General features: G+C 43.9%; 1 long non-coding RNA gene across 1 annotated transcript; it reads left to right on the top strand.

Annotated features, from left to right (window-relative positions):
• The first annotated feature begins 3,892 nt into the window (after positions 1–3,892).
• Positions 3,893–7,145, top strand: LOC115302898. The gene is made up of 2 exons (XR_003913702.1): positions 3,893–3,979; positions 6,835–7,145. It is a non-coding gene; the product is annotated as an uncharacterized LOC115302898 (long non-coding RNA).
• The last annotated feature ends 2,335 nt before the right edge of the window (positions 7,146–9,480 follow it).

The following is a 9,480-nucleotide window of genomic DNA, read 5'->3' as shown; positions in this document are numbered from 1 at the left end:
TGAACTGCTGACACAGCATCCCTTGGGATCTAAGTGTGCATAGTTCTATCAAGTTTCCCTGGTGATTCTGATGCTCACCTAGCACTGCTAACAACTCTCTGCTTTGTCTAATCCTCCAACTCCTTTCCTTGTTGCTTGGATTTAGGCCGTTAAAGTGTTCTGAAGCTATCAGGACAAAGTCTCACCAACATGGTGGCTGAAGGAGACAGAATTTATTCTCCCAGTTCTGGCTGGAGGTCTCAAGTCTGGAGCCATGGTGCAGGGAAGCCTCTGGGAGCACAGGGGATGGGGGTGGGATGGGGGAGGCAGGGTCTTTCCTTGCCTCTTCCCACTTCCTGGTGGCACCAGGCATTCCTTGGTTTGTAAGGGTCGAACCCCAGTCTCTGCCTTCATGTTCCTATGGTGTCCCCTCCCCCGCCCCATGTGTCTCTTTATGAAAATGCTTGCTCATGGGTTTAGGGCCCTCCAGTGACCTAGGATGATTTCATCTCCAGAGCTTTAACTATGTCTGCAAAGACCCTTTTTCCAAAGGTTCTGGGCCATGGTTCCATCTGCTTGGGGGCCGCTGTGTGACCCACTCTGCCTCCCATACGGATAGGCTGCTTCTGCCCTCTAGTCATCGTGACTCCGGTCTGGCTGGCCCTCCTGTGCTGTGCTGCCCTAGTGATTACTTTATACCCAATCCTGTTAGTCCTTTGCTTAATCTTGCCAGCTCCCCATTCTGCTCAGGTAAAAAGCTATGCTTCTTTTGGAGTGCCAGGCTGTTGTGGTAACCTGGCCCCTGCCTTTTACCCCCCTGGCCCACGACTTTTCTTCTCTTGAACTCTGTGTCTCACATACGGAGTTGCCTATACTCCTTGCCTTTGTATATAGTATTGCCCACCTTCTCCATGTAGTCTTGTTCACATTTCAAAGCCATTCAAGCATTGGGGTGCCTGTGTGGTCCAGCCAATTAAGTGTCCACTCTTGGTTTCAGCTCAGGCCATGATCTCATGGCTCAAGGGTTCGAGCCCCACATATAGCTCTGTGCTGACACTGTGAAGCCTGCTTGGGATTCTCTCTCTCCCTCTCTCTTCTCCTCTGCCCCTATTCCCACTCAGGCTCTCTTTCTCTCTCAAAATAAAAAAATAAACTTGATAGACAAAAAAGACTGTTCAAGCGTTGTGTCCTCCACGCAGCTTTCCTCCATGCCTCGTCCCATGTGCGCTGTGCCCTAGTGCATCTTATTGCTTACATGTCTTATCACACTTGTTTTTATTCCTTTCTGTGCTTTTAAGTGGAGGGATCTGAAGACAGGGGAGCTGATACTCCTCGCTGTAGCTCTAGTACTTGGTCATTCATTCAACATTCATAATGCCATGTCACTTAACCTAATTAGAAACGTGTCTCATTGGGACACTGACGTTTCCACTGTTACCTTAATTGTTTCCAATAGAATTTTTTACTGAGCATTGTCTAGACGGATTGAGTACATAGGTAATCTGCGTGTAGGCTGGCATACGATTTGCTTACCCCGCAGGCATCCATGCTTGGTCAGCGCAAACGTTTCTGCATATGGGAAGGTGACACTTCTGGGTTTTGGGGGTTTACCCTCCCCTTCATGGCAGATACGACTCTGGGGTTGTAGGTAGCAGAAACCAACTTGAGTTAGCTGAAACTAGAGGGAATTTTGTGAACAAGGGTCAGCGTACATCTGGGTCACTAGAAGCCCCAAGGATCCTCTCTCTCTCTTGTTGTTGCTTGTCTCTGTTCATCTGCCTCATTCCGCCCTTCTCTGCTGCTTCCCCATGTAACACGTTGTGACATCCCCACAGTTGGTACACTTCAGTTTTGCAGCTCTGGCCATCGCAGACCCCGGCAGCGTGCGTCTCCGTCCCACTGTTGTGTTTTCTGGGATGAACACATCATTGGCCAGTGTGGGCCAGACGTCCACCTCCAGCCCTTCAGCTGCAGGGTGGTGGGGGGGTGCGGGCCTGGCCATTTCACTCACGTGGGGCTCTCCTCAGGGAGGTGAGGGATGGATTCCCGAGGAGGGAGTGTAGTTGGGAGCGGATCCCAGAAGAGCATCTGACACAGTCTTGCTCGGTTAGTGTACACTTACTTACAAGATGCGGCAGAGAGCTGGGGAGACACGAGGGCCCCCGGAAACCCCTCCAGACCTTGCACTGTTTGCCTCGAGGCTTCAGGGGTGAGTGTGTCCCTCTAAATTGTTGAGAGTCCTACCTTTAATTGATTTACACATGTTTCTCTTACTACAAAATACTCATCTTGATGTAAGTGATCTGGAAATACGTTAAAACAAAATGGGTTTATAATGGTGGTTTTCTCCTGGGTACATTCATTATAGTAGCCATCACACAAATACGTGCAAGAAAACAATGTAAGTTTTGATCTTGCCTCAGAAAAAGGAGACTTGAAATAAATCATCTCTGTATTCTGGAGACACTTTTATGTAGCTGATGTTCCTTTGTGATGGAAATGGGAACAGATTAAAAACACAGCAGGAATAACTTTGAGTGGTAATTTAAATCCATCGTCAAACTGTAGCTACCAAATTGTAAAACAAAAAACTCCTTTGTTCCAACTTTTAGTGCTAGTGAGCCTGCACCAGGTACTCCTGGGGGCAGGCACAGAGGCAAAGGTAAGACTTTCAGGAGAGGGACAAGCTACCAGATATGCTGTCCCCAACTTTGGTGTTCTGAAGGAGCTGTCCTATTTGTGTAAAATTTAAAAGCTTCTCTTCCCTTCTTTCTGTTCTCTTCTTTAAAGAAACTTCTCCAGAGGAGGAGATGGAGAATAGTCATGTCAGTGTGGCGACATGAGACCTTGGTCAGAACCTATAGGGACCCATTAATCGAGTTAGAAGTACAATTGAAAATGGGAATACTAACTGCAATCCTGCATTTCTTTTCTGTTTTGTTTGTATATTTTGAGAGAGACAGAGACTGTGCGAGTCAGGGAGAGGGAAAAAGAGAATCCCAAACAGCTCTGTGCTGTCAGCATGAAGCCCTATGTGGGGCTCTATCCCACAAACCATGAGATCCTGACCTGAGCCGAAGCCAAGAGTCGGATGCTTAACCGACTGAGCCACCCAGATGCCCTCTCCCTGCATATCTTTTAAACACTGGTATTAATTTCAGGCATTAATGTGGGAGATCTACGTTAAGGATGTTGTCTTCCAGGTGACTTTTTAAGTTATATGACAGTTTGGACTAAAACTCCTCTGTTTTTATTTCTGGGCCTCATTATGGGCAACCCTCTTGTGAAATCCTATTTTATGTTTAATTTTCACAAGTATTTTTGCTCACCTGACATTATAGTGTTCAAATAGCAATGGGAATGAATGTAGAGAATTCAGAACTTTTAAGACTGCAAGTAACTAAATTTGGTTTTCTTACAAATAAAGATCCTAAAGACATTAACATGATTTGGGAGTGAGAGATGAGGTTTAATTAGTATGCTATTTTCTAACTAGTTCATTTAAAAATATTTCTCGAGTGTTTCTCTGGGGTCCATTAGAACAACACTTGCTAAATTGAGCCAGCACTAATACAGCCTCTGCAGAATTCTCATTTGCTTATTTATACTGTCTCTTCCCAAAAAGATTTGAAGAGTCTGACTTTATAGAATAGGAAACCTATAATTACTTTGTACATCACCCTTAAATTAAGTTTCTGGAAGTGATTTGAATTTCATTACAGCTGAAGTCTGTTTTACAGCCCTTTCCTTCTGTGGGGCATTTATTGGGCAGTTTTTTATGACCATCCCTGTCCCTTCCCTTATTCCGTCCTTTATTCTTAAAACTTTAAAAATCTACAAGTAAATGAGCTCTTTCATCTTTGTTTATAGGTACAATGGTGCTTTACCTAATGGAGACCGAGGCCGGAGGAAAAGCAGATTTGCTCTCTATAAACGGCCAAAGGCTAATGGAGTCAAACCCAGCACGGTCCACGTGATCTCCACACCACAAGCGTCCAAGGTAGGTGGCCCCTACAGAAGGGGGAAGGCCTCGGTGGATGGTGACTTGGGGTGCTTCTTGTCTTTGCTGCTCTTTTCTTTCAGTCCTTTTCCCCTGTGGGACAGTTTCTCAGTCCTTTAGGCCAGATCATTCTTTGTGGTTAAGGGCTGTCCTGTGTATTTTATGTTTAACCGCATCCCCGGCTTTGCCCCACCGGGTGCCAGTAGCACATCATCCCTCCTCCTGTCCCCTGTTAGGACAGCCAAACAGGTCTTCAGACACTGCCACATGTCCCATGCGTGGTGAGGAGGGCAGGCGCCCCCGTCCCGCTGCTCCCTGATGGCCCCTGCTTAGGATATGATGGAACCAACATCGGTCACTTTATTGAAGGATAAATGATGTTCTTTATCTTAGTTCTGTGTTAAGTCTTGGTGGAAACCTCACTAAGATTTGTCATTTTCCTTCTATCTATTGAGCAGTAGCTGTACACAATCTACATGTACATGAAATTTCGATCATTATTAGAAAGATTGGAAGTACACAGAGCTAAGTGCCATAGGAAGTTTACTCTATCTCCTCTCATAGCTTTGAAGTCTATAAAATGTTAATTTTTAATGATTATTTTCTGATCTATAAATGGGGAGACACCTGACTTCCCATTCTGGTTGATATATTCTACCTATCAAGATATGACAGTTTCTACTTTTAATTAAATTACTTAAGGTGTAATACAGTTTCTTTTTCTAGAATAATTAGGTTTACCTGAACTTTCCGTATGGCGCATTGGCTCTACATGTTTATCATAATGGGTTTGGACCATCTGGAATAAATAAGACTTGATTGTCATTTTTACTGAAAACTCGTTCAGAGAAAATCAAATAGCCTCGTGAAGCATGTGTGGTATTGATAGTCTTAGAAACAGATGACCTTTGTTAATGTTTTTATTTAAAAACCTCCTGTTGCTGTTTCTGAAGCAGTGGCATGGAAAAAGTTTGCTAGAATGTACCAGTTAAAATTGTTTTGTATTAATGGAAATGGCTAGATCAGAAAATAGGAAACAACAAGGAAAACAGGAAAGATAACTATTTAGCAGCCAAACTTCTGGCTAGAGAAGGGGGAAGTAAAGTAAGTTTTACAAAGGGAAGGACACTTGATAAGGAAAACAAAAGAAGTCAGATTTACAAAGATGCTGAGAAAAGGAGGAAGTGAAATAACAGAATCTTGGAAGGCTAAGGAAGTAGGAGAAGTATTTTTAGTCCAAAAATATTTGGAGGATGTTAAGACAAAAGTTCTTTATTTATTTATTTGTTTAAATTCAAGTTCGTTAACATACAGTGTAGTGTTGGTGTCAGGAGTAGATTCAGTGATTCGTCGCTGACGTCACCCCGTGCTCCTCACAAGTGTCCTCCTCAACGCCCCTCGTCCATTTAGCCCATCTCCCCACTAACCTCCCCTCCAGCACCCCTCAGTTTGTTCTCTGTGTTTAAGAGAAAAATAAGATAGAAACAGGGACAGAGGCAAACAGGGACAGAGACTGATAAAGACAAAAGTTTCTAAGGCAAAAACGTTCTGATATTATAGACCTGGTCCTTCCATTTATCTGTGTGTTGACATTTGTCTTTCCTTCCTTTAGCTCTGTAACTTTGCTTTTTTTAATCTTAGATTTTATATTGATACCATGGCTTTAGATATTTAAAAAAAATTGGGGCGCCTGGGTGGCTCAGTCGGTTAAGCCTCCAGCTTCGGCTCAGGTCAGATCTCACGTTCTTGGGTTCGAGCCCTGCGTCAGGCTCTGTGCTGACAGCTAGCTCAGAGCCTGGAGCCTGCTTCCAGTTCTGTGTCTCCTTCTCTCTCTGCCCCTCCCCCTCTCATGCTCTGTCTCTCTCTCTCTGTATTAAAAATAAATAAAACATTTAAAAAAATAAAAAAAAATTATAGAAATCTTTGATTGCACAGGCTTCATGTTATGATAGATATGAAATATAGCTGGAATGTGAAATAGATCTTCCAGCAGCAACTATCAGAAGGTCACTGACATTTCCTTTACTCATTACTCACCTCTGTGTGCTCCAGTTTTAACTTTTCATAAAAGTTTTACCTTTTATAACTGAATTTTACCTAAAGTTATTTAAATTCCAAAATCAATCTGTGTTTAGGGTCTACATTACTAGTTGTAGAGGAAATTGGTCTTCCGTCTTATAACCTGGGAAAATCCTATATTCTCAGAGCATCTGTTTCCTCCTATGTAAAATGAATTGAGTTGGATAAAGGTAGGAGCCATGCTGAATCAGGCAAGATACTTTGGTTATAAGCAACAAATGATTGTGGCTTAAAAACAAATCAAAAGTGGAGAAATAATTAAAGATTAGAATAGGAACAGCTCAGTTGCTATCAACAGCTCAGCCTGAGTATCAACAGGGGTTAATGTGGGTCATCTTTAACGGGTTGTAAAGTGACTTGTCTCCGACTACCTTCTGTCTCTTCTAGAGGTTTTTAATGGTCAGGAAAGGGAATCTGAGAGGCCTGGCCAGGGTCAGTCAGCGATGCCTAAGGGAGATGAATGGATCAGACACACCGTGAGCTCCTCGTGTAGCCTGTATTGCCTTTCCCTTCGTTACCTATCCCGCATTCTGCCCCGCCTGCGCCTAGCACCTTGCTCACAAATCCCTCACTCCTGTTCAGCTGTGCCCGCCCCTCCTCCCACCTGCTCTGTTGACCCCTAGACAAAGTCTCATATATTTAACCTTTGCTTCAAATGTTTCTCCTCCTGCCTCATCTTAACCGAATGCTGTTTGTTCACAGGTGTGGCTTTTTTCCTTTTTTCCATCTCTCCAGCTTATCGAACTTGAAATGTTTCCATTCTGTTTACATTTCAGGTTGTTTTTGAAGCCTGCATTATCGATGTAAGCTGCCGATTGCTCTGTTCCTCCTGACCTCCCTGACCCGCAGTCCACCTTCTGCATATTCCGGTGACCTGGTGCCCAGTCCCGTCAGTTTCTCCCTGACCCTTGCTAAACCATGCGTTGGCCTCCATGGGTCATAATGTTTTCCCTCTTCCAATCTGACCGTCGCTTGTACTTTCCCACTGATACAGTGTACTTTGGAGTCCAGTGTCACTTGAAGGTGACCATACTCTCCAGTTCATTCTACTTGTGAATAAATAGGCTTTTTTAATCTGATCTCAAGACCTCTAGCCCGTTAGCCTGTCCTTATTCTTATCATGACTGTTGACCTATCTAGCGTTTCCAGTCATGTGTCGACCTCACCCTGGATTTCCTTTCTCCAGTACCAGTCGGCACCCCTCCTGCAGAGTCCTTGCCTCTGGGCCCTTCCCAGGCCCTGCTGGATTGTTTTTTCTTCTTTCTTGCTCATCCCATTTCCTGTCAGAATGCCAGCGTCTGTGGTATACGTGACAAAAGCTGTTTGGCCTGAGTCGACAGTGGTCTATCTGCCCTGAAATTTCTGATTGTGCAATACTAGTAATGAAAGGGTCGCCTTTGGTCGGGTTGTAAACAGGAGATCTCGAGGGTAGCTGTGGTCACCGTGGTGCGTCAAGAGGCCAAGCGCTCATATTCCACGTTGTTTCTTCCTCCTGCCCCACAGCCCTGGGGGCACATCAGCATGAACCCCTTTGTTGATGGTAGTGGCTGCTGGAAAATGGGGCCACTCAGTCTTCCACACATGCCACTGACCAAGCAAAGTCAGACGAGGATGGTAAACATGTGCTACTGTAGTGTAATGTCTATTTGTGTGCGCATTTGCTCTGGAACTAGTAATACTCCAGGATCCTTCACCTGCTATATAACGTGTTCACAGAAAACCTAAAGTCTCATTTTGCTTTTGGCATTTAGCAATTTACTCACTGTTCATATCTTTCCTATGGCCAAGGCATCATGCTAGTTACTGGATATACTGCGGTGCGCAAACCTCATCTGCATGAAGTACATGGTCTAGTGAGGAGGCGAGCAGTAAGTGCTCACGTGAACACATGCCCAACTGCATGTTGTGAGATGTGCCGTGCGGGAAAGGACAATGGAGCTGTGAGGACGGGGCATGAGAGCTTGGACTGGGTAGACAGGGAAGGGCCTCTGAGGGCATGGCACGTGAACTTGGGGGTGAGGAGTTAAGAGGAGTTAGGCAGGAGAGCAGAAAGATCTGGAACAGAGATTTGGGGGTTTTTTTAATTAAAGGAAACATTGAGGGGTGCCTGGGTGGCTCGGTTGGTGAAGTATCCAACTCTTGATTTCAGATTAGGTTCCCATGATCTCGGATCTCATAGTGCATGAGTTCTAGACCCGTATTGGGTTCTGCACTGACTTTGTGGAGTCTGCTTGGGATCCTCTGTCTCCCTCCCTCTATGCCTCTCTCTCTCTCTCTCTCTCTCTCTCTCTCTCTCAATAAATAAATAAATAAAAAGGGAAACATTGAACAGTGTTAAGTAGAGGACATGATATAATAGGACTGAGAATTTAAGTCCATTTTTGTTCATTTCCTTTTAAGGTTGTGGGACAACCATTTTGCTCTTAATCAGTAAATAGGATGGATGTGGTGGTGGTGGTGGTGGTGATGGTGACTATTTTGGTAGCAACGTGGTTTAAATTTAGCAACATTACAGAGGAAAACTCTTCATCATGGTTTTCCCTTCTAGGCTGTGCTTTGTTGAAATCTCCTGTTTTGGGCATTTCTGCTTCTTAAAAGTAACTGAGTATCATTTTGTCCCAGTTGGCATACTTCAGAATGGAAAATATCAATGGTCTCCAAGTGACAGTGTAGAGAAAGAAGAACTATTTCATGTGATTGTTGCACTTGGGCTGTTGGCGCTTGGTGGCCTCCTGGGAGACACTGACACTCTCCCTTACCCATGAATGATACAGTAGTAACATGAGGAATGGTAATGTAAATCGCCGCAGAGATCACTAGCTCAAGCTAATTTTGTTGGCTGTCCTGGGGTCTGCTCTTGAAATACTGTCCATCCAGCCTGGGTCTTGGTGCTGCGGGTGGCGTAGCCCTGCTGTGCAGTCACCAGGAAGTGGCAGACTTCTGTGCTGTAGGAGTCATCTGTTTATCATTATCCTCAGACTATTTAATGCAGCTTTTAAATAGTGGGTTTTTTTTTTAACTTTGTTTTCTTTTGTGGTTAATAGACTATAATTCTTGAGTTTAGTGGTGTCTGGTGTTTTGATGTTTCTAAGTTCAAGAATTTCATTTTATTATAAAGGGCAACAAGGTTTGGAAAAGTCTTATCCTTTTAGAGCCCGTCAACATGAACATTCTGAATCTATTCTAAAAAAAATTTGGTAATACACTGCAGCGCAGAATATCTGTGGTTACTATAGAGGAGTATAAACCTAAACTGTATTTATGGAATGGAATACAGCTTAATTATTTTAACAAAATACAAATCCAAACAACCTAACCCCGTACCTCAGTGAACTAGAAATGGAACAACAAACTAAGCCCAAAGTTAATAGAACGGAAGAAATAACAAAGATCAGAGCAGAAACAGAAGAAAGACAAAAGAT

This window comes from Suricata suricatta, chromosome 9 (assembly GCF_006229205.1).
Source record: "Suricata suricatta isolate VVHF042 chromosome 9, meerkat_22Aug2017_6uvM2_HiC, whole genome shotgun sequence".
Classification (NCBI taxonomy): Eukaryota; Metazoa; Chordata; class Mammalia; order Carnivora; family Herpestidae; genus Suricata; species Suricata suricatta.
The sequence above is the reverse complement of the archived record's forward strand: the minus strand, read 5'-3'. Positions and strand labels throughout refer to the sequence as shown.